The following is a 14279-nucleotide window of genomic DNA, read 5'->3' as shown; positions in this document are numbered from 1 at the left end:
ATTAAACTCAAGTTAATTTCACCAACTGAAGGTATGAGTAATGCGAGTTTAAACTTGTTTAAACTGTAATAAATCTTTTCCATTAAAAGTTTGCGTCTACAGTTACACTCTGCCAAAACTGCGTGTTTATAATCCAGTTTGAGAAGGGTTCCGGTAACTTTATTAAATTTTATATTAACTTTATACGACAATCTTCCTAATCAAGTACACAGTAAACTTAAAAGGAAAGAGGACGGCCGATTATCCATACAAACGTAGTCCCCATTTTCCTCTCTGGATATTGACATTTTGGAAAATATTTTTGCATAATTTGATGTATATTAACCATAGCTATGCCTCTACGTTTGACTTTTTTCGATATTTTTATTATAATAAAAATTTGGAGCGAAAAACAGATTTCATACAAAATTTTAAATGTTTCTAACTCCTATAATAACAGTACGCTCAATAAGGCTCGTGTTGTGGGCACTGAGATACCGATATACATAATATATTAATATTAATAAATACTGAAATACATAGAAAACATCCATGAATCTGGAACAAATATCCGTGCTCATCACACAAATAAATGCCCTTACCAGGATTTGAACCCGGGATCATCGGCTTCATAGGCAGGGCTACCCACTAGGCCAGACCGATCGTCATCTCTTGCCCTACATGACCTTTTGTTACCGCACACTTATTAAACATTATTAAATATAGAAGAACATTTAATTCTCCGCCAATTTTCTGAATTTCTTCCCACCGTTCTATGACAGGAAATCTGGAAAACATATCGAAGAAAACCGAAACACAATCCAATTCCGGGATCTAATATTTCATTAAGTTTCATTGGCTTCGACTGACGTGGAAAATACGTGGAAAATTTGAGTTATTTATTAATGCAAAGATGTAAAAGTTTCTTTTCACCAGACCAGCTCGTAAAGGCCTTCTTTATTCTTAAAAAAAAAACTTGTTATAAAGTTGCAATTAACCACAGTGGCAAAGAAAATTGATCCAAATTTTGACTTGATTCCTCAGGTTGGCTGGTGGAATGCGAAAAAGAACGGAGTTTTTGAAAAATTGAACCGCTTTTTTAGATAACAATACGGTTGCTAAAAATTTAATTAGTAAGCTTGAAGATTTTCTCTGGTGACTCCACGGAATCCTAATTTTTTGAGTTTCACCCGATAGGAAAAAAATCACTATTAAAACACACTTCGATTTTTTTTAATTTATGTACAAAAGTAAAAAACATGGACATTGCTTCTAAAAATGCGCACTTTAATTTTTGAGACAACTCATCGAAAATAAAACTTACAACAAATTAAAATTCTAAATGATAGAGAACACTCTGTAGCGATAAGGCCGCCTGTTGTTTACCTCATTCTTTACGTATTATATGTGTTTCCATGTACATTTATTCTGAGGTTTTGCAATAAAGAGGATTTGTATTGTATTGTATTGTATTCTAAAACATTATATCTGCGTGAGCACGCACTTCCATCTCACTCACTCTTAGGTACGCTTAGTGAGAGTAAGAGAAAAGCACGAACCTACGGGGCCTTAAGTGATAAATTTGTACTGTTTTCCTCGCGTTATTTTAGTGAATTATATTGTAATTCACTCAGTGGCAAAGTTAGTTCAGCCTTCATACCTTTAAACCCTGGAAAAGCTCAAGATTCCCATTTAAATAAATGTTAGAGATGACATTGAGTTCCTTCTTTATTATCCAATAATTTATTAAACGATAACATCAGCACTAAAACACAACCATAATTTAAATTCACAGCGCAGGCTTCGTCAAAAGCGTAGGTACTAAACGGAATCCGCAACAAACTTCGTCAAATCTACATCAGTGATAATCCGCAACAAACTTCGTCAAATCTACATGAGCGATCCGCCACAGACTTCGTCAAAAATATGTAACATGGCAAACCAACATGGTGCAGTCACCCGCACTGGCCGGTAATAAAAATATATGCCCTTTTCGCTCGTCTTCTGTTTTTTTGGGGTGAAATTTCTCATTTATACGTAGCTCTTGTAACTGAATGAGGCTTGGGTTAGGTTCCGACTCGAAATCTAAGAACGCACGATTGCTGCAGTCCTTTCTTATGGTTTAAAATAGAAGACGCATGATTGAAGCCACTTATTTTCTTGATATTCGCTGCTGAAGCTTTAATCTGCTTGCGCCTGGTGGACCTGCGTAGCCCGCAATAGCACCCGCTGCCAGAATTCAGCGTTCGGCTCGACGAAGATTGGAGTTCGAGAACGTTAAGGCCAGTGACGATGTTTTATTAGTTTAGACACGCGTACTGGCGAATATTAGTTTATTTTACTGTACATATTTTTACTATTATATTTTTTTACTATAAGAACTTGTTTGTTTTGTTTTAGTTAGGCAACTACAAGATAAAATCCGCAACAAGCTTTGCCCAAAAACTTAACACTACCCTACGCTTTCACGTTAATCCTTCTTTAAAAAAATATATTTTAGTACTCAGGTTTTATCATGGGGTTCATTATATAGATTAGGTACCAAACTTTACCTGCCCTAGACCTACATTTATCTTGTCCCTACACTAACCGTCCAGACGTGTACTTTTCGATCCAAACCTATAAAAGATTTCCCTAAAAGGATTTCTACAAAAAGAGGCCACAAATTTTAGACTTTGCAGATATGTTATTTGCACTTAGAACCTAATAGGAAAAAAAAACATTTATTGATTGCCTACACATTTTCATATCTACGTAAGTTTTACAAATTAAAACTGTCTAATTGTTTATAAATGTGAACTAAAGATGTTTAGATAATTTGGGATTTGCACTCTTTCTCTTAATATTAACATCAGTTAATTTAATAAAACATAAGAAAAAAAATCCGGGCATCCATCCGGAGTCGGACTCGCTCGCCGAGAGTTCCGTACTTTTTAGTATTTGTTGTTATAGCGGCAACATAAATACATCAACTGTGAAAATTTCATCTGTTCAGATATAACGGTTCATGAGATTCAGCCTGGTGACAAACGGCCAGACATACAGACGGACAGCAGAATCTTAGTAATAGGGTCCCGTTTTACCCTTCGGGTACGGATTCCTAAAAAACACAAGTCTTGATTTCTGTACTACGTTAATTTTAAAATACAGTTTTTATTTTTGATACGACCAAATATTCTATGGTAATCATTATAGATCCAAATGAATTAACTTTCATCCATTTTGGTAAAAATACCATTATTATCTTTCCTTATAAAAAATTCAGCGCGCAATTTATCATTTCAAGCATCGCACTTACTGAAGCGACGTCACAACTGTCACAACTGAGGGCCTACCTCGAACCACGTTCGCCGGGTTGCCTCCCTGTCAGACTTACGTACGAATTTACAAGTGCGACAGACAGGCAACATGTCGAACGTGGTTCGCGGTAGGCCCTCTGATGACACGCAACAAGCAATATGTTGCTGTTCGATTTTTTATGATTAATTTATCTCATTTAGTAAATATTAAATAAATTTAAAATGTATGGCATTTAAAATTATGCTACAATTAAATTTCAGATTGTCTTAAAAATACACTCAGATTACTGAGGTAACAAACGAAAATTAATTTTCCACCATGTCCCAACAATTTAAACGAATACAATAAAATAAATTAATAGTTATTTGTACAACAAGAGAGCAAAGTTTGATATTTCTTCGAGTGCTTGTTTTGAGTCCTGTGCAAGCGACAGATTCTATAATAGATTCACGAGCATAGCGAGTGAATCTAATTTAGAATCTTGAGCGTAGTAAGGGACTCAAAAGCGCACGAGATGTAAATAGCTTTGATCTCGTGTAGTACACAAAATTTTTCACGTCAGTCAGCCATCAAAAAATACAACCTGAAAAAATGTAATCCAGACGGACGAATCACTATTTCACTCATGTTTTCTGAAGGTATTCTAAAAATTTACTTTAATTACCGCAATAAAACAAAACGAAAGAAATTTCAATAAAATAATAAGAAAATAATTAATTAACGAACATCAATTGACAGTTCAATCGACAATTTTTTTTTTTGTAAAAAAAAAACTTTGTAAGATACGGTCCGAATTGCGGATACTACTATTTGTCAACTATAGTAGAGATCGTTAAAAGTAATTAAGTAGAATTATTTACTGCGTAACAATTGCGTAAATTTGTATAAGTTCATTGTTTTGATTGTATAATAAAATACGTAAAATATGGTGTTTTTATTAAATTTTAAACTTTTATTAATTAATTAATTATTACGAATGAAGACTCGTAGGGTGTTTTGGAACGATGCGGTCTGACTTATTTCGGGGGTCTATTATAAACCGTCAATATACCGTTGAATTACGTATGCACTTTTTTTGTCTCTTTCTTTTTGCTAATGACGTGAAAGGGATAAAGGCAATAGAATCCAAATATTTCGAACTTGTATTAGGCCCCGCACGTTGAAATGACATTCGAATCTAAAGGTCACTTGAATGTTATTTTGTCTCACTCGGTGAGCAAAATGCGATTTTGCTCACTGTTTTTAAGCAGCAAATTACCCTTGTTCGAGCTGCTGACGTGAAAAACATATTTCCCATTATCGGTAGATACTGTCATTAAAAAGTACCTGTATAGACAAATAATTGTGTATTTTACAACTCAAACCGCGTGTATTCATTTCAAGATAAGTACGCTTATTTTAGAAATAAATTAAGAACCTAAACAAAAACTAAGAAAAGAATTACGTGAACGTAAATATGTAAAATAACTACAGTGTATTTCAAAACATTTCCAATTTAAAAACACATGAATATTATTATAATTTATTTTCCTAAATGAAAAGTCAGTCAAAACACCTTTATAAATCCGCAAAAACCATAATTCATAATAGCGAGTGTATTGTCTTATCTTAATATACAATAAAATTGATTAATTTAATACAACTTATCAAAAAATACCTGTATAATCTATCCCAGCAACTCTTCGTAGTCCAAATACTTCTTTACCACCTCAAATGTAAAACACAGCACTTCACAACACACTACGTATTACGCGATGTTTTCCGCTCGCCGCTCGACGTCCGTCCGCGGGCGAACCTGGACACTAACTGAGAGTGGAGCGGTGCGCAGAGCAGGTGATAGCCAGCCAGTGTAGATCGACCCTTAATTCACTGCCAGCGCTACGTTCGATTATACGCCTCGCATTTTCCGCTTTGTAGCGAAGCGAACATAGAACGCACCGAAGTAGCGATCCGCTAGTTGGGTACTGCTTTTAAGCTGCCAGGGGGCAGTGATTGTGTTAAGCTGTATTCTAGAGACCGATTCAGATGTAAAAACTTGTTACTTGTTCTTATTTTGATACGACCGTTTCCTCCCGCGGACGCTCCGGCTGTGGATTGACCTCCGTGTCCAGGTTCTCTCAGGGGACTATGCAGGGGGTTTGCAGTATGGGGTTCTTCAAAAAAGCAGCATGTAACACCTCTGGAGTTGCTGGACCTCTGGAGGTGACTGCTTACCATCAGGCGGGCCGTATGCATGTTTGCCACCGATGTGGTATTAAAAGTAAGTGAGTAAGTCGTGAGTGAGATGTGCGCTAATGCCTAATAAAACCAGTTCAAAACCATGTATAAGGGGTCTAACCTTAATATTAAAAGAACGGTAGGTGTGATCAAAATACATTTATTTGGCACAATGAATATAACCTCTTCCAATCTAACTAACCACACGACAGTAGTACGCTTGTCGCTCAGACAAGCAATTATATTGTATCGAGTTCTAACAAAACAAAACGTACTGACCTGCTAATAATACAATCAACGTAACCACTTGTAATTTGCATCGACTGTCATCGTTCGACTGTCATCGTTCGAATGTCACCTCCCGAATGCTCGTTCAATATTTAAGATGGAGGGATCGATCACGTGACTCTTCACGTGATCGATCGTTACAAATACTTTTAATACTATAGTTAGCTTATTTAATCTAGAAAAATGTATTATAATGACAAAATATCTATATAAACTAAACAGTATCCTTACAGCTCGGCCATCCTGCTAGAGCAAGTCCCTTTGCTCACCTACATTTACCATTAGGTTACATTTTAGATTTACTCGTTTCATATCAGTACCCCTAGTGTAACTTTGATCGACATCATAACGTGACGAACGCGTTTACGTTAAGTCTCATTTTGTATAGGATTTTGAGGTTCCAAAACGTCCCGCTTGGCGCGCTCTTTCGAAATCCAATACAAAATGAGACTAAACGCAAACGCGTACGTCACGTTTGGAAATCGAATTTTATTACACTAGGGGTACAGTATATTACAAAATAAAGTATTTTAACTAAGCAATACGAATTTCAAAATTCTAAAAGTAAATCTGCAAGTAGACCTCAAGGACTCTTTTACAAGTCAATACAACATTTATAGTAACATCATGTAGTGACATGAAAAAATAAAACAACATTTACAAATACAACGGCCAATACCTAGGTAAACATTACATTATAATTATCTTAAAATAAATAATGACTACAGTAAAACAGAGACATATTGTCTCTATGGTAAATAATACATTAAATCTGGAGATGTAAAAGGTCCCCAATGTCAGAGTACTAATACTAATAAGATTTGGAGATGTCTCTCCAAGTGTCAACATGAAATCTATACTAAATAAATGAATCACGCCTAGACTGTTAAGCTAGCAGTTTCATAAAGTATACAGCTCACATAACTTAATTTGAATTATAATTTAATTTATTAACGTCTACAAAGCCTAATCGAAAGCATTTATTTTATAACAATAGTGCAATATTCACAAAAAATATCAATTAATCTAAATTACCTATATCCTAGACTATTAGCCATGCTAACTAGCCATGATGATTACTCAGACCCATTCCATTTGGACTTTCAGTGTCGTCGTCCCAATATCATCGTATGTTTTTATTTTTTTTTATTTTACTTTTACTAACTTAACACCCAAGACAAATAAAGATAATAATAAAATAATAATTAATTAAGTTTATCATAGTAATAGTGCTCAAGTGAATCTCCATATCGAGCTTTCTTGGACAGCATAGTTATTAAAACTTCCGTGTAATCATCACGACTTGGAAATAATTCTACAAGCTTCCTTTTCCACTCTGACCACGTGTATAGGTTAGTGCTGAGACCCTGGTACCAACATTTAGCAAGACCTGTAAGTTTCAGAAGCGTGAAATGTATAATCTCTTTCTCTGCCCACCCGTAAGTCTCAGCACACTCCTCTACTTTTGTAAGCCATGTAGGAATGGTTTGATCTTTCGATATTGGATCGAACTCGAGAATCTTCATCTCTTCAACATCTTTACGATGATTAGAAATTTACTTATAGAATTTTCACCAGATTCATTCAGGTAGTCTACTTACTATCTACGACACGATCGACGCATGGAGAGTGAGAGTACAACCTTTTATGTTCAGAGGTTATCTGTATATAATAGTCGTCATCAGACCTACTACTATAAACATAGTGCCCCTTTCTCTCCATGCGTCCATACCGTATTGGACTTACATGATGTCGCGGATGCTTATAATTATGCTAGTTGTCTTCATAAGAGGAACTCCACTACCATCCGCAATTTCTTGCGCGCCCGTGCGTCTATGGCGACATGCTTCAACTGCACGGAACATGTCTGGACCCAAATTTGGTGTTCGTGAACGTGGCGCTCTCTCACACCGTAACTCGCAATCATACTCTTCATCATACAGCAAGTGTTTGCGGCTTTGCCTACCTTTCAGGCTCCCTTCCGCTCCCTCACTTGGCATGGTAGATGATTTAGGCGTTGGACGTTCCCGAATCTCACATTCGTTAACGTCCACTTCCGCGACATTATGATCGGAGCTGCGCTTCTCTCTGCGCCCATTATTGCTGACCTTATCGTCATTTGCGTCCATCACTGAAACTTAGATTTGTTCGGATAATATCATTGTTCATTCAAATTTTTAATCGTCCTTACAAAAACATTACGATGCGGCATTTTGCAACATATGCTTAAAATATGATTAGGTAGAAAACACGTTGTACTTTTAAAAGAGCTCTATCAGCCGACAGGATACCTTGATTTCAGTTAAGTTTTATTATTAATTTCTAATACCATTAAAACTATAATATTAGCATTTCAAACAAGCTGTAACAGTCCGAAATATCACCCCTGCCAATTTATTAAATTTCATCAAGTCCTGAGAGTTTTCAGAAAGCGACATGTCAGGTCCTTTCTGATAAAACTACACTATATAAAAATATATTAATTTTAAATCAAGTTTCAGTCGTTTTCAGTAGCCTGAAATATCGTTTCAAGCCATTTCTTGATACCTTACGCAATGTCAAAACATTGGAATTTATCACGAGTTTCAGTCGCCATCAGCAGCCTTAAATATCGTTTCAGGCCGTTATGAATGAATCTCTACACAATATATGAGATTTGAAATTTTAACAAGTTTCAGTTATTTTCAAAACTCTAAATTTGCATCAATTATAAGTGTTTTTCGCAGCCTGAAATAACGTCTCAGGCCGCGTCAAAACGGTTTCATTATTTTCCTTATAAAAATCATCTTAATTCCCCTCGTCATGTTACATTAAAATTATCCTAACATCACAAGGTATTTATGTATATGAATCTATTATATAGATTTATTATTGATTTATTTATCATATCGTTTATTTTCTTTATACCAATAATTTGATCACTATTTGAATAAACAACTATTCAATTTGTTCATATAAATGTAAGACGAGCAAACTCAAGCTCACCTAGGGAATTCGAACAATAAAAAAAACTAATAAAAAGAATAGGCAAGTTTGCATCATTGCCACACCATCATGCATCTAACTTTAAGCATAATGTAAAAATATATATTTTCAATAAAAGTACAATAAAAAAACCATTTTATTGCGAACATCGAACTAGAATAACTATAAAAGACTGACTTGGGCTCAAAAATGACCCCTCGGCTACTGTGCCGAAAACGAATCGACTGTGCGGGTAGTTCGAAAAACTCGCGCGATTTTCTAATGTAAATGTTGATGTCAACTTTAGCCAGTCTTCTCCGACAACACCGTCCTTGAAACGTCGGAGGTAAATTTAAAACTTAAGCGATTAAGTCCCATTTGTATAAGTTAAAGATGTGTAAAAATCGTGAAGGTTTAAATCAGTGAATTGACTGTACTAGGCGGAATTAGACAGCTTTAGTACGACAGCAGCCTTCTGTGGCATAACATGTCAGCCCATACAAAATTATTAATTCAGAAACCTATATCAAATGCCTTATTGTGCGTTTATTGGTACCAAAAATTCAATACAACACAAGAAGAAGAATGGGATTAATTGGTTTGTGTAAGTTTAATTCCTAAACATGATAAATCATTATTTAAATTAACAGACTGTTGTAGACTAATACGCTAAACCAAATGTCGTAACTATATGTATTAGTTTCATAATAACTCATGCCCTTTTGGGCATACTTTGATACGGGGTGACAGAATGAGATGGCGTTATGCAACATTTTACTTTAAAGGAACTCCAATTACTTGTTCTTATGTAAAATATCAAGTACGGTGCAAATTTCTTGCCGATAAACTTCCTGTTTTATTTATTCAAGTTTCACAAAGGACCGGAACCAAGGATCGTTACCGGTATTCTGACTACCGGTTTTAAATTAGGTATAACCGGTTATAGTTGTATTTTGCAATTTTTATCACTAAAGCTTTGATTACAGGTATAATCAATAACGGTACTCATGTCTATTAGTGATTTTGCCATTAGACAACAATATCTGTATTTGACATTTTACCCTTAAAAACCATTACCGGTTATACATGTCAATGTCAATACACTCCTTTATTTGTGACTTCGAAGATGTTGCGCTTTGCGTATTGCTAAATTGTCAGAATATTTCAGACTTAGTACTTTGGCAAGGCTTTTCCTTTGCGAATAAAAATGAAGGACATCGTTACTTAAATAATTTACTTTCAGAAGCAAATAATATTAATCTAGGTACTACTACTACACTTCAGCCAGCTATGCAAAATATTATCACGTGACGTTACAGTATTAGATCTATTTGTTGTGATTTAGTAGTAGTGTCTGATTGACATCTTACCTTTCAAGTACAATGAATGGCGATATTGAATAAAGGTATTTAATATTGTAAATAGTCTATATATAACGGTAAAAACAAAAGCAAAATCAAAACAATACCTCTAATAGGAATATAGCTATTCTTTTTATAGCGGTATTAGTTTGAGAATTTATTTACAGGTATTAAATAAAACCGGTTGCACAATCCCTGACCGGAACAGAAAATTCTTTGGACAAAAATGCTGTTACTTTAAACAGGCAGGCACCAGGTTGATTCACTTGGTTCCCTAGCCAAACACGCGAATTTGTAGCGCACATTTCAAAGAAATTTATTACTATCAGACAGAAAATGGATAAGTGGGACTTGAAGATTTGGTTATTTCATATGTATTATATTTAAAACAAAACAATATATTCAGTTAAGAATAATATTTCAGATGGCACGTACTGAAAATATCTCGGAGAGTTCAATTGAATCTAGTAACATCCCAACAAAAGGTCGTATGATAAATAGTTAAATACTTTATTAAATTTCAAAATATTAAAATAAAACGTCGTCTCACTTATAATATTTTAACTTCAGGTTTCTTTTCATATTGCGTTGTTGTTTTGTATTATTTACATTTTATTGATACATAACTAAAAACGTATATTAAACTTGGGAAACATTCAACACTGGCATTTTATAAAATTTTGTATGTACTTTCATTGTTCCAAAACACATAATACATATTAACATTACGTTTCAAATTTTGTATGTACCGACATACACTTATAAAGTATAAACATGCCTAATCTTGACAATAAATACTCGTCAAACAATAATTTATATGAATTGGTTCCATCTTAGTATAATTATTGTAAGATTTGACAACGCCAAAATATTGTAACGCAACAACGGTTTGACGCATAGAATTTTATTATAGGCAATCAAAACTTTTATTGATCAATCACAACTTTTTGTTTAATAGCAGGAATTAGTTTATTGAATATAATTCGAAGCTGCAAGGATATATTCACGGTGAAGGGGTAGCTGTCAGTGTCAGTATGGCTGGTATTTTCTATGGAGAGCGTTGTCTATATATATATATATTCCGTCGCTGATTGCGAACCAATCAAAACATTATTAAATCAGACCGTTGTAATTGAAATTAATTGTATAATGAAGTAAAAATGAAACTATTCTAATTAAAATGCAACAATCAACCTTAGGTTTTATATTTTACTTATTGGATTTATTGGAAATTAATCCACGCTCCACGCCACCAATCCGGGCTCCACGGTGCCCTACATTTGGCGACAGATGGAGGTGGCGGTAAATTGTCAAAGAGAAACTGTTCCCTCGAAGTGGCAACTACGTTCAGTGATGAGGAAACCGATGCAAGTAGGAGGAGGAAATTATAATTATCTAGTGTAAAATAAGTAACTGTTATTTTTGTCCTAACAACTCAGATCCTGTCCTGACCTTGTCCTGACAAGCATACGTTTTAATTTTAACGTATGCACTCGTTTAATATTTCTCACGTAAGCTAATTCAGTTTTATGATGTTATTACATTATAATATTTTATTATTTCGTTTACTATTTTTATTTATTTAGTTGTCTTATAAGCTAACATTATTTAAGTGTGAGCACTAACCTCACATAAAAAAATTATTAGTCAAAATAAGTGGTCAAACATAGACAAACAATATCATCAGTCGTTATGCGTCAGTAATTGTATTCATTGTGCCAGGGCCGATTAATTAACTTTTGCAGGCGGGATAAACGAGTGATTTGTTAAAATACTCGCCTATCCTCACTTCTGAGATATAAGGGGTCTAACCTTAATATTAAAAGAACGGTAGGTGTGATCAAAATACATTTATTTGGCACAATGAATATAACCTCTTCCAATCTAACTAACCACACGACAGTAGTACGCTTGTCGCTCAGACAAGCAATTATATTGTATCGAGTTCTAACAAAACAAAACGTACTGACCTGCTAATAATACAATCAACGTAACCACTTGTAATTTGCATCGACTGTCATCGTTCGACTGTCATCGTTCGAATGTCACCTCCCGAATGCTCGTTCAATATTTAAGATGGAGGGATCGATCACGTGACTCTTCACGTGATCGATCGTTACAAATACTTTTAATACTATAGTTAGCTTATTTAATCTAGAAAAATGTATTATAATGACAAAATATCTATATAAACTAAACAGTATCCTTACACATGACACTTTATTAGATCGCGGTAATCAAGGAAACCTTGCGTCACTATTGGCGCCCAACGTGGGGCGCTCCGCGCGCCTAGCCAAAATGACAATAATACATCACCAAAAGCCAAACGAAATAAATGTACCTGGATGTCGGATGCTACGAAAAGGCACGTGACTATTTCTCAGCTCGAAAACCATTTTAGTTTTCAAACCGGTTTCATTCCTTAACTTTTCTTAGCTCGAAAACGATTTCGTTTCCGTTTGCGGTTACCGGTTAAAGAACTGTTTTATTGAGGTATCAATTCGTTTGCCTTAGACAATGCTAAATTATTTATTTACAATAACAGAATACATAATGGATATATACAGATGATTATTATAACTAGCTTATATCTAAAATAGGCCCTTGAGGCATTGTACCAAGGATGCTGGCGGCATTTCCTCGTTGTATCGCAATACTGATACGTTGTGCGAGGAAGCCGCCAGCTCTTCGGTCACCAGTTCCGTCAACCAGACGTTTCACGATTTCTCCAAAAAACTTGTGCGCGCTGGGACCCCATGGACCTAGTTTGCCTTTCATTTTTATGGAACGAAATGAACCGGTTAAATTGAAAATATCGAAGCAAGATAGAACAAGTAAGTTATTGTTGTCTCTTACACGTATGACAACGAGTTTAACCGAGTCTCCGAAAGCCGAGAGTAACCGGTATTGTATCGTTACCCGCAAACCATAAAATTCCGGTCCCTCTTACCTGTTAGAGAAGAGAACGTGATTTTTTTGGTTTGCGTTCCATCTATAACCGGTTTTTAATGAACTAAATAATATAACGGTTTTGGAACGATTTTAAAAGGTGTTAATATAATTTTACTATTTCACTCACGTGTTCGCGCGACGCAGCGTGCAGCAGAGGGCCTACCGCGAACCACGTTCGAAGTGTTGCCTCTCTATCGCACTTGTAAATTCGTACGTAAGTGTGACAGGGAGGCAACACGTCGACACTTCAGTACGCTACTGCCGCCCAACGTGACCACTACTCACTCATGCACTGTTCTTGCCAGGGATCGGAACCGGTTTTTTGGAAAAACTTTGAAATAAACATATATTTCGGTTTATTTTATACTCCAAATATATGACTCGGTTGTTTTTTTTGATAACGACTTCGTATTATTAGATTGCCCAATTAGAAATGAAATAATTAACAAAGAACGAAAAAATACCGTTTTCGTTCCCATACAAAAAATACCGGTTTCCGGTCCCTGGTTCTTGCTTGAAAATGGAGACCTAGTCTCTGCAAAGCCGCGTTCAGTTTTATGCCGTGTCGTACAGCTGCGTTCGTGACCCACAAATGGTCTCGCCGGAAGATCAGCGCTGACTTTTGAGTTAGCATTAATGCTGAGGCGGGACCATTTCGTGGTAAACTATTTATTTATTCAATGTTTCTTTCTTTTGTTATGTTGTGCAATGATTTCTGATTAGTTTCTACCAACGATGGGCAAGCCCCCTGGTGTCTTTTGCTATAGACCTTTGGTTCAACTGAGTCGAACGCTAGCTAAGCTATAGTAACTTCAACAAAACCCTCCTTACACTTATAAACTCAAAACGCCCTATCAACCTCCTGAATCAATCAAAAACGAATCTTTACAGCATTGTTTTAAGATTCATAATCAAATGTATTTAATTGCTTATAGGATTCAAATACCCAGAAATGTTAACCCAATCTTGAATCCAATGTACTTATTGGTTGTAAAATAATTAAACTTTTTTAATTATTTAAGGAACGTTTAGCAGTCGAACCTTTTTGGGAGCTCATTATTTATACAGGGGGCGTTGGTATCGGTATGTAGAGGGTGTTTTATTTCTGTGGATTTGATTACTTTGAGAAAGATGGAAAAGGGTTTAAGGATACAAGGGATCGGAAACCGGTATTTTTTGTATAGGAACATAAACGGTATTTTTTCGTTCTTTGTTAAT

General features: G+C 35.2%; 1 protein-coding gene across 1 annotated transcript in view; it reads right to left on the bottom strand.

Moving 5' to 3' along the window:
* Positions 1 to 5230, bottom strand: part of LOC133530268 (KH domain-containing, RNA-binding, signal transduction-associated protein 3-like) — a 404777-nt gene extending 399547 nt beyond the window's left edge. The window contains exon 1 of the mRNA XM_061868145.1: positions 4937 to 5230. The gene's annotated coding sequence lies outside the window, so the exon portion shown is untranslated. The remainder of the gene's footprint in view (positions 1 to 4936) is intronic.
* Between the last annotated feature and the right edge of the window lie 9049 nt (positions 5231 to 14279).

This window comes from Cydia pomonella, chromosome 22 (genome assembly GCF_033807575.1).
Source record: "Cydia pomonella isolate Wapato2018A chromosome 22, ilCydPomo1, whole genome shotgun sequence".
NCBI lineage: Eukaryota > Metazoa > Arthropoda > Insecta > Lepidoptera > Tortricidae > Cydia > Cydia pomonella.
Note: the sequence above shows the minus strand (reverse complement) of the source record. Positions and strands in the feature narration are given on the sequence as shown.